This window comes from Bactrocera neohumeralis, chromosome 2, assembly GCF_024586455.1.
Source record: "Bactrocera neohumeralis isolate Rockhampton chromosome 2, APGP_CSIRO_Bneo_wtdbg2-racon-allhic-juicebox.fasta_v2, whole genome shotgun sequence".
Classification (NCBI taxonomy): Eukaryota; Metazoa; Arthropoda; class Insecta; order Diptera; family Tephritidae; genus Bactrocera; species Bactrocera neohumeralis.
This window is the reverse complement of record NC_065919.1, coordinates 57,679,973-57,697,179: the sequence shown is the minus strand read 5'-3', so window position 1 is coordinate 57,697,179 and position 17,207 is coordinate 57,679,973. Positions and strand designations below refer to the sequence as shown.

General features: G+C 36.6%; 1 protein-coding gene and 1 long non-coding RNA gene across 2 annotated transcripts in view; one reads left to right on the top strand and one right to left on the bottom strand.

Moving 5' to 3' along the window:
* Window positions 1-16,661, bottom strand: part of LOC126751789 (uncharacterized) — a 76,149-nt gene extending 59,488 nt beyond the window's left edge. Inside the window, exon 1 of the long non-coding RNA XR_007665924.1 lies at window positions 15,752-16,661. This is a non-coding gene — a long non-coding RNA (uncharacterized LOC126751789). The remainder of the gene's footprint in view (window positions 1-15,751) is intronic.
* LOC126751768 (protein timeless homolog) overlaps window positions 1-17,207 on the top strand; it is a 571,553-nt gene that overhangs the window by 335,457 nt on the left and 218,889 nt on the right. The gene's annotated exons all lie outside the window — the stretch shown is intronic.

Genomic DNA, 17,207 nt, shown 5'->3' with positions numbered 1-17,207 from the left:
TTCTTTCGAAATGAATCAGGCCATTACTGGCAATGAAGAGCGATATAGATCGATAATAATCAATTTTTAATGACGGCAATTGGAAGACGTTCATCTTGACAAAAACTTGTTCCAACCAGATGGAGCCACTAGCCACACAGCACGTGCGGCAACGGACTTATTGCGAGTTTGGAGATTCGATTATTTATTATTTCAAGAAATTGTGACATTGCATGGCCTCCAAGAAGTTGTAACTTAACAGGGTTAGACTACTTCTTGTGAGGTAATTTGAAGTTCCTGGTCTTTAGAAATAAACCAGACTCTCCTCAAGCCTTAGAAGTCAATATAGAGCATGCAATTCTTGACATAAGACCTGATTTAGTGGAAAATTTATTCGAAAATTTGGTTCTTCGAATTCCTTCCAGCAAAAGAAGTCGTGGCGGCCATTTAAATGATGTTGTATTCAGAAATAAAGTGATTTTAGCAGCAACCATCTTATATAACTTAACATAAGGAAATGAAGCTTTGCTATCATTCTATCCAAATACCTAGTAATTTCTCTATATATAACGCAGAGAATTCAAATTAAAGTTGTTTTTTTTTTTAATATTTTCATACTAATTGGAACTTGTTATCTGAAGGAACTGTAAGCTTAGTTAATTGGAAGTGACAATAAATATTATTTTTTGTGTTGAGTGTTCTTTGGTCTTTGAGTTTCAAGATTCACTACTTAACTACATATCACTGAATACCAGATCTTCGGAAATTTTTTGCAAGTAAATGGTTTTTTTTTGCTGACTAAAAGACTTACTGTCATAATGGAGTCGTAGAAAACAATTCTTTCAGTTTTTTATTATTTGGCAGTAATAGGTTATGATCAAGAAAGTGTGTCAGTTATAATGACAAAAGCTTGCAAAGTGTCACTTTTGAATGGTTTGTTAGAATCATATGTTCATACGTAGAAAAATTAAGCAGGCTCTGGAAGCTCACTAGGCGAAAATATCGTTGAAGTAATGAAAATCGCTAAGCTCAACCGTCCTTTATGCACTGTTTTGATCACTTAGAAGCTGAGCATTGTACATGTAGCCACTTGTAATCATTCAAATTAAGCTATTATGGATATAAAAAAGTTCGATGTGTGATGGAAAAAAAAAACCATTAATCGATCGAGTTTTCATGTTCGAATTGCTACTAATCGCAACTAATTTAATCCATTTCTGAAACAGTTGGTTACTAAGTTGTGTTGATAAGTGGGTCAACATCCATCGAAAGCGGTCGTGGTCGTATTGCAATTAACGATCAGGAAAGTTTCGCTCGGTTTCACGCAATTTGACTGATTCTTGTACTGTCAGCAATTGAACCATCTTAAGCAAGCAATCGCCTAGAAGCAATTGAGCAGAAATCTTGTTCGACCATAGCAATGCCAGACCACACCAAATGATAATGAGTCTTTAGAAGCTACAGTAGTTTTTTCTTGAGGGTTCTTATTCATTCAACTTATATATTAGATTTGCCACCAATTGCCATGGATACAACTTGTTCCTGTCTAGTACATATGATGAAACATTCAAGAGAAGCTTGTGAAAATCGAATGTTCCAGTTTTTTTCCATTTCTTCGAATCACTAATTAACGCAGCAGATTTTAGTAAACAGCAACATCTGCTTGCTATTATGCGTTTATGTATATGCAGCTTATTGTTCTCAGTGCAAACTAAATGCAATTTTCATTTGAAATCGATTAAAAATTACACAACACCAACCGTTGGCCATATTTTTTGCTCAAAATAAGTACGTACGTGTATACATACATATGTGTATAGAAAGAAAAGCATTATATGCAGTTAATATTTTGCAGTTAAAGCCATATGTTCCACAAAAAAAGTCTATTATATATTGCAAACTATAATCAAATAAATCAAATTCAAGAATTATTGTTGTGATTGTTCGGCTTGTTTATTTTTCCTACATGCAAAACAATATTGAGAGCTTTTAAGCAAAGCTTCTTAAAGTAATTTAAATTATTTTGCCTATTCCTCATTCGTATTAGTTCAAATCCGAAATAGTTCCCTAACCAAACCAACTCACACCGTTCATTCCACTTCAGGCCATTACATTCACTTTACAGTTATATGATTACAACAATCACTGTTTTACCTAAGTGTATAACGCTTTCAAAGAGTCATTCCCAAGCACATTTGCATTACCGCCACAAACAACCAAAGAAATTTTCCATTAACAAAACTTGCATAAAAACATAGCATACTTTTGTGGGCGCTTTCAGGTGTTGTACCAAATTTACATAACTCGAAAGGGGCTTAGAGAGCGCGCGAACATGTAACCGCTGTATGAGTATGAGCATATGGGAAACTTTATATGTGTGTGTGTATTACCGCCGTGTGTTTAGATTTGTGAGGTAGTGTGTGTGTGTTTGTGTGCGCTCACCATGAATATTTAAACTGGAATTGTAATTTGGCTCGTTAAACTCGATGAAGAGCGAGCGGCAAGAATAACATGTCACAACAACAACAGTAACAACAACAGTGGCAATAACAATAACAACAGCAGTAGCAATAATAACATCAACAACAATAATAACAACAACAATAACAAAAATAATAACAATAACAACAACAAAAATAACACTAGTAATAACAACAGCGGCAGCAGTAGGAATAACAACAACAGTTGCAATAACACAACAACAACAGTAGCAGCAGTCACAGCGAGATTGTGCGTTGAGTCACTGGCAATGAGCATAATAAACGCAGCAAAATGCTGAAAATGTAACCGACAATAGCAACATTGCCAGCATTATTATCAGCAATAACAACAAAAACATGACCCTATCTAAACACAAGCAATTGGCTAACTAGTACAACTTTACAACTTCGTCAGCGAATTGCTTTTGTTAGCATTGTTTGCTATTATTATGTGGCTGTATGGGTGCGGGTGTATGCATGTGTGTGTTTATGCATATTATGTTGCTGTTGTGGTTGTTTGGTTACTGCTGTAGCAGTCGTGGGTGGCGCGGCGGTCAGAGGAGTGTACACGCATATATACTCTAAATAGTATATCGGCGTGTGTGTGTGTGTTTCTGTGGCAATCAATTCCAAAGCAAAGCATGCAATTTGTGGCAAGCAACTTAAAATCCTCACACATCCATGCCAACCAACTCACATACATGCATAATGTAATATACTTTCGCATTTGTGCACACACAGCCAACGCGCTGCCAGTGCTGCTCCCCAAAAGTATGCTAAGCGCAACCACATCAAACAATTCGCCAGCGCCAGCAATGCAAAACGATTGAAGTGTATATCGACTCCCTGCGTATTGCGCATTTCGCCACAACTGAAGCGAGTTGTTTTTGTATGCATGCACATTGTATACTTATTAGTATATATGCATATATATGTATGTATATGTGTGTGGTGCGGTTTGTTGTCTTCAATTTGCTGCTTGATTTGCATTGAAACATTGATTGAGGAATTTCTGGTCAAAATGCTGGGCGCATGAGTTAACTCGAAAGACCGTCTATGGAATGTAGAAAGCGCAGACCGGCAAGGAAATCCCTCGCTGTCAATGCTGAGTTTAACTGTGACATTTTCTGTTTGATGTACTCTGTTTTTAACAACAAATTTTTTCCTTGTATACTTTAGCCCTTTACTAAAAGTTCTAATTTGCTTCTACAAAGACAACACAGTAAAGGGCAAAAGGGCCATAGCGGAATCGCAGGAAATAGCAATGCTGATTAGCTTGCAAGGAAAGGCACCCAAGATCTAATGAGCTCTTTGTCCTCGTAAGGTAGGTGAGACCGTGGGGTCTTTAACAGGTCATTGCCCTATTGGCGTCCATGCCATAAGGTTGGAAATCTTAACAGACTTCATCTGCAGAAACTGTATGGAAGAAGATGAGTTGGAAACAACTCAGCACATCCGTCTTGACTGTCCCGCGTTTGGCAGATCAAGACTTAAACACCTGAGAGCGCATACTGACCTTCAGACATCGCACCGAACGGGCGGCAGTGGAAATTAAAAGCCTGTGCAAATTTGTATTGGCTTCTAAGAGTGTTGCTAATTTATAAGTTCGAAGGCAGGAGTTCTTCTTTTCTATGATTTCACACAGGACGACATAAAACAAACCAAATGCGATTTTTGATCAGCCATCTAACCTAACCTAACCTAAGTGTCTTCTCCTTTTGACCCTTAGGTTAGGTTAGGTTAGATGGCTGATCAATGCTCATCGCTAACAAATTTTTTCACTTTGCGGAACTTTGGGCTCTTTTCTCTCTTCTATTTGGCACTTATTATCATTATCTCCTATTATGATTTCGTATTGCCACCTCTGTAAATGGAAAATTTCTTTATTAAATAAAAAGAAATTATAAGTTAGGTTAGCTATCGATCCTAACGTGTATCTTGCTTGGATAGCTTGGAACACCGGTTTGTTATGTTGCCGAAAAACTCTATGTAATTTTTCAAAAGATTCTCACAATTAGACGAAACCTGTTGATCTGATCGCAAATTTGTTAAGGCGGCGAATGAGAGTTTCGGCTATGTCTTCTGATTCTCCAAAGGTAGGACTGTCGGAGTGTTTCAACCTCAGTTTTCAAAGGCCGGATAATAGAGGAAAAAATTGCCTTGATTTTTCTACTTCAGCTTCTTCCATACAACTTTTACAACTGGCATCCGTCAAGCTTTTTTCTTACCTACAATTATCTTTGTCTACCGATTCGTCGAAAGTAAGACTGTCGAGATGTTTCAAATATCAGTTTTGCAAAGGCTGGGCAATGGAGGAAAAACTATCTGCATGTTTCTACCTCTTGTTTCTCTTTACAATTTTGACAACTTGCGTCTGTTATGATTTTTATCCTTACTGCACATATTGGACAATGTTCATTGAGGACTCCTTTTATTTTGACATGATGGTATTTGCTAAAACTTCAGTAGATCTTCGGCGTTCTACTCTATGCAAAGAGGATTTCGCAGTCGCAGAAAAGAGGGTCATCGTGCTAGAAACTAAGAAGGACATTGATTCAACTCGCGCTTATTCCGATGTGAACAGGGCAAGAGTGCCTCCCCTCGGCTCGGCTTTGCAGTTACTAGGCATTCCGCTCAGACCAGGCAATAAAACGGCTCTGTAGATGATGTTGCTATTTCTAGTTCGGATAGACACTCCTGACTAACTTTGAGCACACAGTTAGCGAGTTTAGTGCAGTTTTGCCGCTCTGCTGTCGGAGCGAATGCTCACCTCACTGAAATAGGCTAGACTTCGTAGCCGTACGTCTACTGCTACTTTAATAGCAACCATTTGTGTCTTAAAAATAAAAAGTGGTCCTGTAGCCTACATTAATGCCCGACGAAGAGCGGTTTTGTAGAATCTTTTTAATTCTTCATCCAAATCAACTTTAATTTTTGTAATTTTTTTACAGTGTTTTGCTAAAAGTTTGCTTAAACTTTCCCCCTTCAACGCTTCGCTTTCCTACAGGCCTGCACAATAATTGGCAAGCGTTTTGATTTTCCTTGCATTTTATAGCAGACCGAATGGTTTGTATTTTGCATATTTTAGCAGCCAGTTTTCAGCAACACAACAGATTTTGGTAACGCTGCAAGCGATTGTCCTGCTTACATGAGCAAACACATACAGACAGCCAACAATGTTGCATGCCACATGTTTGCTTGTAAATAAAATATTATTGTTGTTGCCATGATTGCGCATATACAATATTTAAATGAATTGTGCAATATTTTCTGATTTTAATAACCTTTGGCTTCAGCACATAATCGCCTCTATTGTAAGCCGGAAAATATGAATGCAATGCACTAGTTGTGGCAGCAGCAGCTCAATTTTCACGTGCAAATTGAGTAAATTAAACATATTTTGTCATTGAGCAATCAGCAGATCTTGTAACAATTGTGCATTTTAAGTGTTATGGCACGCATTATTTTACTTGCATTTGTAAATATTTATTTGTATTTGTGTGTGTGTGTGTGTGTGTGCGTGCACGGCAGTATATCAATTTCATTCACTTTTCAGTTTATATAATTTTATTGCTTGCAATCAACTCTAATTGCACATTCATAAGCGTTCAACCTTTCGAACTGTTGTTGAGCTTTCACCTCCTAAAAGCATGCTATAAATTCGACATTGTAAATGTTGCAGGATTTCGCTTACTCTTACTGCTTTTTCAAGCACGCACACAAAGATATGCGAAACTATTTTGCTTACGTTCATCTGCTTCTATGCGTTTTTGTTGTATTTCTTGTTTTTTGTTGTTGCTCCAGAATCTGCCTGTAGATTTGCTTCGATTTGCAGCTGCCGATTAGCCGGAAGTTATTTTAATAAACGAAATTAGTTTTCACAAGCCCTATGCCTGTTAAAAAGTTCGATTGTGGGCATGTGTGTGTGCGTGTGAATTCTTCGGCTGCCTCAAATTTAAAGTTGCAAGTATTATTGCACTTGTTCGCCAAAATGTTGGTTTTTAATCAATTTCATGTTGTGTTTTTCCAGCCCGCATTTAACAGTAACGCTCTCAGCTGAGCGAGTTTCGAGAAAGTGAATATTTGCGCAAAGAAAACGTACAAGTGCAGTGAAGCTTAGAATAGCATAGTTGCAAGATTTGATTGGCAGTAGCCTTCAAATATTGAACAAGATGAGAAATAGAAATATTTGTTTTTAATATTTAGTGGCATAGTTTTCGTGTACAGTTTTGGTTTGCTACATTTTACTTGATTTGCTCGATGCGGTAACAAAGTTTTTAATTGAGTTTTTCAAAGCAAAACATTTTGGAAAATTTACAAAGTGGAGATATGTGAGAAAATATAATATTTAAAATTATTTACATGTGCCTACACTTCTAAGAAATATATAAAAAATAAACTGTTTAAAATTATGAAAATTAAAATCTACAATTTTTTTCGTATTCTAACAGTAAATCCAATTGCTGATGCTCACTCATTCGATATTAGGTGTTTGTCTTTGATATAATTTTCCATTGCGCCAAATTGTAGGCAACGTTTGTGCAAATTGTAAATAATTTACCAGGGCTTAAAGCTTTGGAAATTGCAAACAGGTGAAAAGTATACTGCCACCACGAAAAAACAACAGATGAAAGTAAACAAAAATGTTTAATTGTTTAGTGGCGTCTGTTTGTATATTTCTTAGGAAGACTTGTCACAATAATGTTCATGTTTATCTATATATTTATTGTAGCAACAGAAAGTAGTGATACCAAGAAAGAAATTTTAAAAAAGGCAATTATTTCAACGTGGGAATTTTTTATATAAATTTAGGATGCCATTTCGTTTTTAAGTCAAACTAAAATGATGACAGAAATGAAAAGTAACAAGTCAGGAAGTTCGGCGGCAACCGAACATTTTAAACTCTTGCAACTCGCAAGAATCTAAGCCAGCGAAACACTTTATGGTGTAAAACGTCAACCTGAGGATCGAAATCTAAACAATTTTATTTATACATATAAAGTACTGTATATAACGCCTATAGCGACAGACACATAAGGTTTGTTAGAAAAACAAAATTATACTACTGTGCCCAAGAAAAGGTGACATTGAAAATTCTTTATTTATTCTTCCAATCCAATTTCATCCCCTTCAAAGTAATCCCCTCCCGATGCAATATACTTATGCCAACGAAATTTCCAATGTTCGAAACACTGGTTGTAGTCACTTTCCCGGATGGCCTTCAGTTCCGTCTTCGCTGCGGCTTGAATCTCCTCTATTGTATAAAAACGGTGTCCCCGGAGCGGTCTTTTGAGCTTGGTGAACAGCCAGAAGTCGCACGGCGCCAGATCAGGTGAATACGGTGGTTGCGGAACGATATGGGTTGAGGTTTTGGCGAAATGATGACGAATTACGAGGGCAGTATGGGATGGTGCATTATCGTGGTGTAAAAACCAATAATTGTCTTTCCACAATTCCGGCCTTTTTAGGCAGATAGCGTTACGCAAACGACGCATAACATTCAAATAATATTCCTTGTTGACTGTTTGACCGGTTGAAAGGCATTCATAATGCACAACACCACGATAATCGAAGAAAACAGTCAACATGACCTTGATTTTTGAGCGACTTTGGCGCGATTTTTTTGGTTTCGGCTCTCTTTTGGTACGATATTCGCTCGATTGATCGGTTGTTTCGGGGTCGTAAGCATAGATCCAAGTTGTGGAAAGCATCGTTTCACACACTTCAACGCGACGCCTTTTTTCCAAAAAATTCAATGTTTTCGGTACCAGTCGAGATTTGACGCGCTTGAGGCCTAAAACATCCTTCAAAATGGTATTGTGAGCCTTTCGATATGCCAACTTCATCAGCAAGGTCTCTAATTGTTAATCGACGGTTTTTCAACAACAAATCTTTGATTTGTTGAACGTGAGCTTCGTCGGTTGAGGTTGATGGTGATGGTCGCCCTGGACGCTCTTTGTCTTCGACACGCTCACGTCCGGCTTGGAACTCACTATACCACTTGTAAACATTTTTTTAGACATAGCCTCACCACCAAAGGCATTCTGCACCATCCTCAACGTATCCGCAGCAGAAAATTGATTCCGTAAACAAAATTTAATGCAAATTCTTTGCTCAACAAATTTCGACATCGCAAAAAAGGAAAAACTCACTTTTAGCAGCTCACAAAACGACACGTATCTCAAACACTAATGAATATTTTGACATGAAATTTGACATAAATGTGACTGACAGTACTACCAACCTAAAAAAAAATAATTCTCCAAATCCTTCGACACGCGCAGTTTAAATTCAAATGCCACCTTCAATTTTTCCAATACCACATACTATTAATATGCCACATACTAAAAATCTATTCATACAGAGTAAAGTCACCCGGAAGTTCGAAAATGCTGATATTAGTTATATAGGGGTTGGGCCAAGTTTTCTTTCCAATTTATTTATTTCAGTCAAAATGATTCACTGTTATGAGTAAAACGCGCTCTCATATTTTCATTAAAATAACTCTTGTATGGACCGATATATGCGGTACAAAGTCACCCCGAATTTCGAATTTAAGTATATGGCGGCTAAGACAAGTATTGGTCCGATTAATTTTTGACATACATACATACGATTATAAGAGAAGGATTATCCCTTAGTTTCAGTTATATATGTATATCATATTTTCGAAAAAAGTCAACTATAGATTTCGGGTTCTAAATATTCGGTACCTAGGGGCTTGAACAGTTTTCATAGAATTTTTGGTCATAGGTAGATAGGTGACCAAGTATGGTATATCTACTGTGCATTTCTACCAAATTTATGACCGAAAACTCATTACTGATTACCTTATCCGACTGAAAGAACTTTTTAGACCTCATTCCTTATTCTTTAGCATTTCTAAAGTGATAGGAGTCCACTCAGAACTTTTACCTAGTAAATAATACCAGTTATGTGCGTTTTAACGAGAACGAACGGTAAAAACACTTTTCCCTCATATGCATTTTCTTAGATACCAAAATAACGATATATTTTGCTCCTGAACTCGTGACTGATTAAGCAGGATATTCTGAGTCAGATGACGTATCGCTGGAATGTGGGTTGAAATCATTTGAAAAAATATATAATAATCTTCTTATATATAAAAATGAAGCGCTACAGGTATTTCGTTATGTGTTCGTATAACATCCGAACAACCGCAGGGAAAGACATGCAAATTTGCACAGGTATGCTCTAGCCCTGTAGAAGGTCCTCTGGGATTTTGTTTGCAAAATGACAGTCGATTTTACAATATAGTATATATTTATAAGTACATCTGAACCGATTTTACTGATGATGGTTTAGTGCGGAGGTAGCTTAGAAACAAGGGACGGACATGATCTATTTTTTTATCATTTTATGCTAAAGTCCCAGCAATGCTATGTATGTTAGTAATAGATTTGTATGTCTGAAAGAGATATTCCTCAAACACAGCGAGGGTAAAGTAAAAGTGCAAATATTTGTAAGTCCACAAATGCGGTCACTGATAAAGGATAAAGGCTGTGAAGAAAACGTGAATGATAAGAAAAAACTCGGCTGGAAATCTACAAAATTTTCGAGGAAATCATAAATCGAAAGCAAGAAATCGGAAATTTACAAATGCTTAATATCTGAACTTAAAAAATCATATAAAACTTTGGGTGTAATTAAAAAATGCACTTAAAATAGTGGATAGTCGAAAAAGTCTTTTCGTATTTTGTCAATATATGTCATTGCAGTCGTATATCTTCAGTGTTACCAATCACATTGAGTCATAACATATAGTATTGGAAAGGTGAGATTTTAAGCTTCATTTAACAAAAAAAAAATTAAATTGGAGAAGTTGAAAAAAAGTTACAGCTGTTCTAAAATTAGTTAAAATAATGTAAAAATTCGCTATATTTCGACATTTTTGTATAAAAAGGGAAGAGTGCCACGCAAGCCACTAATGAAATTTGTGAAGTTTGCGGAACGATGCTGTATCAGTTCGTGTAGCACAACAATGGTTCGCTCGCTTCCGTTCTGGAAATTTCGAAATTTCGATTTACACTAAAAGTTTTACACTGATGGAGTAATGTCTCTAGCGGAAAAATGGCAAAAAGTTGTGAGTCAAAATGGTACACATTTGTTTATTTATTTATTAGTATAAATATATAAAAAATAAGTTGAAATGTGATTAGAAATACGAAAAGATTTTTTCGACTACCGAATACAAATGCTGGACCTTCATCTGGATTTCTTCCAGGGTAATTTTCGTACATTGTGGAACACTTCCTTAATGGAAAAGAGCTATCGAGGGAAATGGAGGGCGGGAATGCTTCTAAATTATTGTTGGCGCCTTAAAAGAGCTTCCACAATCCAAATAATCAAGTAAATCAGAAATATTTTTTTTTAGATTGATGTTGTGAATCGTAAGCAATAAAAAACTCAATTTCGATTTTTTTTGACAAAAGTTAAATTATTTTATTATATTTATTTCCTTTATTAATCTCTCTTCCTTCAAACTAAACTAAAGTTGAGTGACTTTTGCACAACAATTTTTGCCGTTATTTATTATTTTCTGCTCGCTTTCAACACCTGTTTCATCTGTCCTACACTCTCACTCTCTTCTCCGCATATTCCCAATTTAACGGCACTTAAAAATATTCGCCCCAAAAATGAAAAGTAATCAATTTTTAATTGCAAGACCAACACTGAGCAGTAATTAAAATGGCACAGCTTCGAAATGCACGAGCAGTTCCCAGCAAAGTCCGGCAGAAAGAAATTACCAATAGTCTGAAGAGAGAGAATAAGCCAACTAAACAAAGCGACAACATGATAAGCATAATTGCTTTGCATTTTAAATACATTTCTAATTATTTCGTGTTGTTGTTATGATTGTACGACAATTTTAGCGCACAACTACACAAACAAACACACAAACACACACAGCAGTAGAAAAATGGCTTTCCAATTAAGAAGCGAAAATGTTTTCGCTTGGAAGCCGCGACAAAAAGCGGGAATGAATAAATAAGCGCAAAAACAAGACACAAATTTGCATGCAATTAAAGCTGCGCCGCGCCCGTCGAAAGCTTGCGCGCCCGATTTTAGCGCAGCGCTCTCGCTTTTCATTTCTTTTTTAATGACAAAACGTGATGTTGTTCCGAAATTAAGCGCAAAAAAGTGAGAAAAATAATGCGAAACAGAAAGCTACAAGTCTTGCAGCTTAACCGCGCGGTGGCAGCATGCATGTGATAGGAGGAAAAAATGCGCCGAAAATAATCAAAGCAAAAATTACCTAATTAACATAATCCACAAGCGCAAATGAAGAGGCGAGGCGCCAGCCAGCGACTGCTTCATATTGCCACATTGTTGCAGGCGCACTTGTCGCTGTCGCCGCGTGCTTGTCTGCGCGCATTTATTTTTTGATTTTATGTTGTTGCTATTTTTGATTTAATTTTTCGCTGTCTTCTTGTTCTTTTATTTTTTTTGTATTGCTGCTCTGGGCATTTTCGTCTGGGCATCAACTTTCGCTGTTGATTAAGCAAACTCGACGGCGCTTGCTCTGCGTTTGTCTTAATGTTGATTTTCGTTTATTTTTCGCAACTTTTTGTTTTTACTTGCTTTTAAGGAGCTCGTTTGATTTTGGCTTGTAATTTGTGCACTGCTTACTTATTTACGAGTACGTCTTGACAAATTATATTTTTTGTCACGACAATGAGCTTAGCTGCACGTGTCTGCGCACGGCTTACTCACAGCTTTATTAAATTAAATTTGGAATTTGGATATACAGTGGAAGTTAAATGTTAAACGGACGCTCTATTAAGCGGACAACTCTATTAGACGTGAACATTGAGCGGTCTCAACATTTTTTTGGTGTTTGTTAAGGATAATCTATAAAGCGGACAAAACGACTCGTACAGCCATCGAAAATTTCTTATTATTTTCGAGCAACTAGTAATTTTACTTAGATAGTTGTTTTTTTAATTTTTCTGCAACCTTTCGAAAATTTTTTAATTGAACTTGTGAAACAGTTGGAATAAAATAAGCGTTTTTAGGAAATTAACTAATTTTTCTACATAATTTCTCAACTTAAGGCCGTACTTTTCGAAATCTAGCCAAAATTTGCTATATTCTCAACTCCTTCTTACACCAAGGAGACTTTAAAGCTAGTGATTTAAATCACTAATATTTTGAGTTCCAGATATGCTTACGAGTTTTGCATCAAACAGCATTTCAGCTGTCTAAAAATTACTATTCGACTTACATATTTCCTACCAGTTACCGCCATTCGTTCTACAAACAACAGCAAAAATAAAGCTAAACGAAATTTGCGCCTAAAACTATGCATTCGATAGGCACTCGACGTGTATGCTTGCTAATGTCCGACAAATAAAAAATCATTTACGCCAGCCTAAACTGTTATTCATAGCTGTTTATAGGCGGTTGAACTTTAGAAGACGCCTAAATGTATGCCATGTGCGCTAAATAAAAAATTTGTGAAGTTGTGAAAACCACCGACACGCGCACACATACATACATATGTATAAAGCAAATTAATGCCAAAAATATACCGAACTGTAAAAACAGCAGAAACACAGTGAATAGGGTCGGTTGGAAAGCATCAAAAAGTATGTTTTGTGGCTGCAAAGTAGGCGCTCATATCGCATGATTTTAGGCGACCACAGTATGTGCCTGTGTTGGTCGCGTCAACAACAGCAAACAAGCTCCACAATCGCATACGTCACGTTCTTGCCATATACGGTACGAGCAAACGGGCGCGGTGCTTGCGTAGCCTTCAAGAGCTACGTGCTCACTTTTCACACATATTTCTTTCAATATATGTACTATATGTGTATAGTATATACTTAGTTTCATGTGTGCATACAGCATCTTAGAAGCATACATTTGTGCGCCGTTGCCTTGAGCATGCTGTGCGATTTTGGTGCGACAGCAGCCGAGTAGTTTTCAGTTTGCCATCAGCCGCCGAAAACTAAGCTGTGGTAGGGTGTTTAAGGGTGTTGCGGTCGGTAGCAGTTCGACAGCCTAAAATTATGTATGCATGTAGGGCACAACATATATTTATTGCTAGTTTTGTTTTCGTATGTGTGTCTACGTCTTTTTAGCGCTATCAACTAGGATTTAGTGATTGCCTTGGTTGTTATATAATTTTCTTATTTTCGTTCTGACTTTGCAGCGTTTTCCGCTTTTCTCGCTTTTCCTGCCGCCAAAATGTATTTTTCATTGAGTGCGAATTGGCTGTGTGGAAATTTATGTATATTATATATGCGCCGCTCGACAGCCGGAAATTGGCAAGGGGTCAGTTCGTGTGTGCTGTTAAAGGAAGAAATATATCTTTTAGTCACTTTTTGCTGATTTAATGCCACTAGGAAGCAGCCTAAGTGTATGCTACGATTATGGCAGTTGGCAGTTGAGGAAATTCGATTGCCTTAAAAGTAGTAGAAAATTATAATTCATAGGCTGCAGGAAATATTCATATTTTTCAAGGTAATGAAATATTTGGATAGATTGAAAAAAAAAAATGTTTGTTTATATGTGTATAAAATTTAAAGAGTCGTGGCAATGGTTTATCAATCGTTTCAAAATAATATAATATTTACGATTTTGGGGTTGATTTAACTGTACAAATGGGTTAGAACATACCCTATGCCGCGGTCTCTAGTCTGCTTATCTACTATAAAAATATATAAAATAGTTGTTTGTCGTTCATTTGTGGTAAAAAATTAATTTTGTATCAACATTTTTTAAATAACAGTTTCTCAAAGCCATCAACCTTTCATTTAAATTTGTCACGAAAATTATTTAGAAAGTAAAATGTTATGTCTTCATATTTTTTAATATTATCCTAAAAAATCGGCGATTAATCTTGTTATTTTCTAAAGTGAATGGCAATAATTTACGTTCATACTGAGCCACTTCCACTCCACTTCCACTTTAGTTTTCTCTAATATACCTAAAGATGATTGCGCCGAAATGTAGGCAACAGTTGCTGTTATAACGCTACATGTTTAAGTTATGACTTCGAAATATATGACAACAAATTTGTGCTTTTGTTTCTAAGTATAATGTTTCTTGCTAGTTTTGGATAGCTAAAGCCGAAAAGTAAAATAGTGGAAACTTGCTAACACGTAGGATTTTTTGTGTTGTAGTCCAGAGGATTTTTAATTTGTAGTCAATGGGTGTAGGGATCAAATCAACATCGTTCATTAAATGACAAATCTGAAAGAAAACCTTTGAACTCAAATTCGTAATCAGAACACCTCGGATATCCCACAGACCCTTTAGCACATCAGTCGCAAATTTTTTCTACAGATTTGATGAGTAGTGTAAGAGTTTCTTCAGGAAACTTAAACCGCTTACGTTCTAAGCAGATCGTAAAATGAGTGTAGAATTAGAACATAGAAATTTTGTCAAGAATTCACAAACATTTTTTTAACCTATCTCTGCTTTAAAGTGAGGGTAATACTGCCAACAAAGCTATATATGGAAAAACTATATTCAGATACGTTAAATTACATAATTATTATGTTTAGTTTAAAATAAACTAATGCTGACTCCAGAGATTAGGTATTTTTATAATGCGCCGAAATGTAGGCAACAAATATGAATAAATTTTTAATGTGGCTTATAGCAATAAGTCTGAAATTTTTTTTATGATCCGTTGCTTTGTACGTGTATAGTGTCGTTGAAAGAAGTTATCACTTCATGATATCAAATAAATCTTCTTCTGTACAGTTTTTCTTAAATATTCTAAGAAATTCATTTGTGGCATTATGTTGCAAGAACTTAAATCGGAATATGCTAAAATTTGTTAATTTATTTCGATAAACAATTTCAGCAATTTTAGTTTACTTTATTATTTACCACATTTTTTGATACCTTGAAGTTCCAAAATATTAGAACAGATATGTAAAATTGTTTGGAATGAGACGCAATGTCGAAGTTTTTGTGGCTCGAAAGAACGCAACGGCCTTATTGGAATTGACAGCCAAATCTTAAGTTCAGCTTTATACCTTTAATTATTAAATCGAAGACTTACGTTACTTTCTGTTTCAAATGCTATGTCCAACTCACTTTAGTTCTGACTGCATTTTTTCTTCTTCGATTTTGCAACTTCCTTTCAAATTACTATTTGAAACTCTTAATTACCGATTTCCAGAGTTTTGTGCTTGTACCTTATTTCTTATCTTAAATTGAGGTAATTTAATAGCAATGAATATCCAAGCTTCGTCATCAGCAAAGCCGTCAGTTAACAAAATCAATTAGCTGCTTATAAATTTATTTTCACTCACCTGCACTCATGCACCACAAATATCGCTCACATTGCTATCCATGAAAAAAACTGTCAAACGTTAAAACGCTAATGCTGCAACAGTAAGCAATGCAGCTGTAAAACCAAACCAACGCAGTTTTAGTAGTATAGCCTTAGGCGCATATGGCTGTAAAAGCACAAATATTTATTAAATAACTGTTCTTTGTAGACACTTGCGCTGTTTTTTACATTTATTGCTATATTTTTAAGTATTTTTTCCAATTCAATATATATTTTTTTTTATTTTGACCTTTCGTATACACATACACATAACTCACAAATACATTAAAGTGAGACAAGCAATCGAAAATTCAATTATATCACTGTTAACTGCAAAACTTCCAACGCAGCGGGTGATATTTGATACCCGAAGGAAGTAATTCGCTTAGCTAACAATTTTCGCTACAATAGCCTAAAAGTATGCAACACTTGCTATTGTGTCAGTCACATTGACAGGCATAGCGCAAAGTTTAACCGGCTAAATTACAACAGTTTTGCCTAGCTCTTGACACCCATTTAGACGAGCATTAACGGCGAAACTTTTCCAAACGTCAGCACACTACTCGTTTTACTCAATATTTTCACTGCATACTTTTTGGCACTTGAACGCTTTAACTAGTTATTCTACATAAATAAATTTTCGTTACACCAATTTTACACAGTAACTTCATACAATTTACGTTTTTCATAGTAATTTTCTTTGCGTTGTTGTTGCTCTTCACTTTTAGTTGTTGCAGTACGAGTACCGCTTTGTTTTTGTGCTTTCGCTGTGTAATGCTATTTTCTACCCGGATATTTTTTGTGATAACTTTTTGTGTTCGCTTTCCGAAATTCTTCCATTCACCGTCTTGACGGGCGTAAACTCAACACTATACTGAGTTGGAGATGCGTCTAGGACATGCTTTTAAATGCCACAAAACCAATGCCTATCTGCTGCTGCTGCTGTCAAACAAAACATAGCAAGCAACTGAAAATAAACAGCTGCGGTTGCTCTCAACGCTCACATTGCGTGCTCCGAAAATTGCACAGCAGTCACGAAGTCACCCATCAGTGCCTGGCAAAGGCCATCCGTTTCACTGCTGTCGCAATGTCGTGCTGTGCCGGGCTCCTTGCCGGGCCGTCGCGCACTGGTTATGTGTGCGTGCTGGCGCTCAGTTCGGAGTGCGTGCTCGCAATGCGCGTTCAGGCGCTCTTGCTCCTTAACGCACTCTTTTTCTCTCTCTCTCGCTTTCGGACAGCGTGTCACTGCGCGCCGTTGGCTGTGCTACGCTTTGCCTGCTGGGTATTGTATAGGAATTTTTTGTTTACATTCCATGCTGACCATGAGTACACTCACACACATTTGCATGCGCGCTCTCTTCCACTCTCACGCTTTGCTTTCTACACGGATAATTTTATCCGCGCTCCGGTTAAGCGCGCTCTCTCTTTCGGAGTAC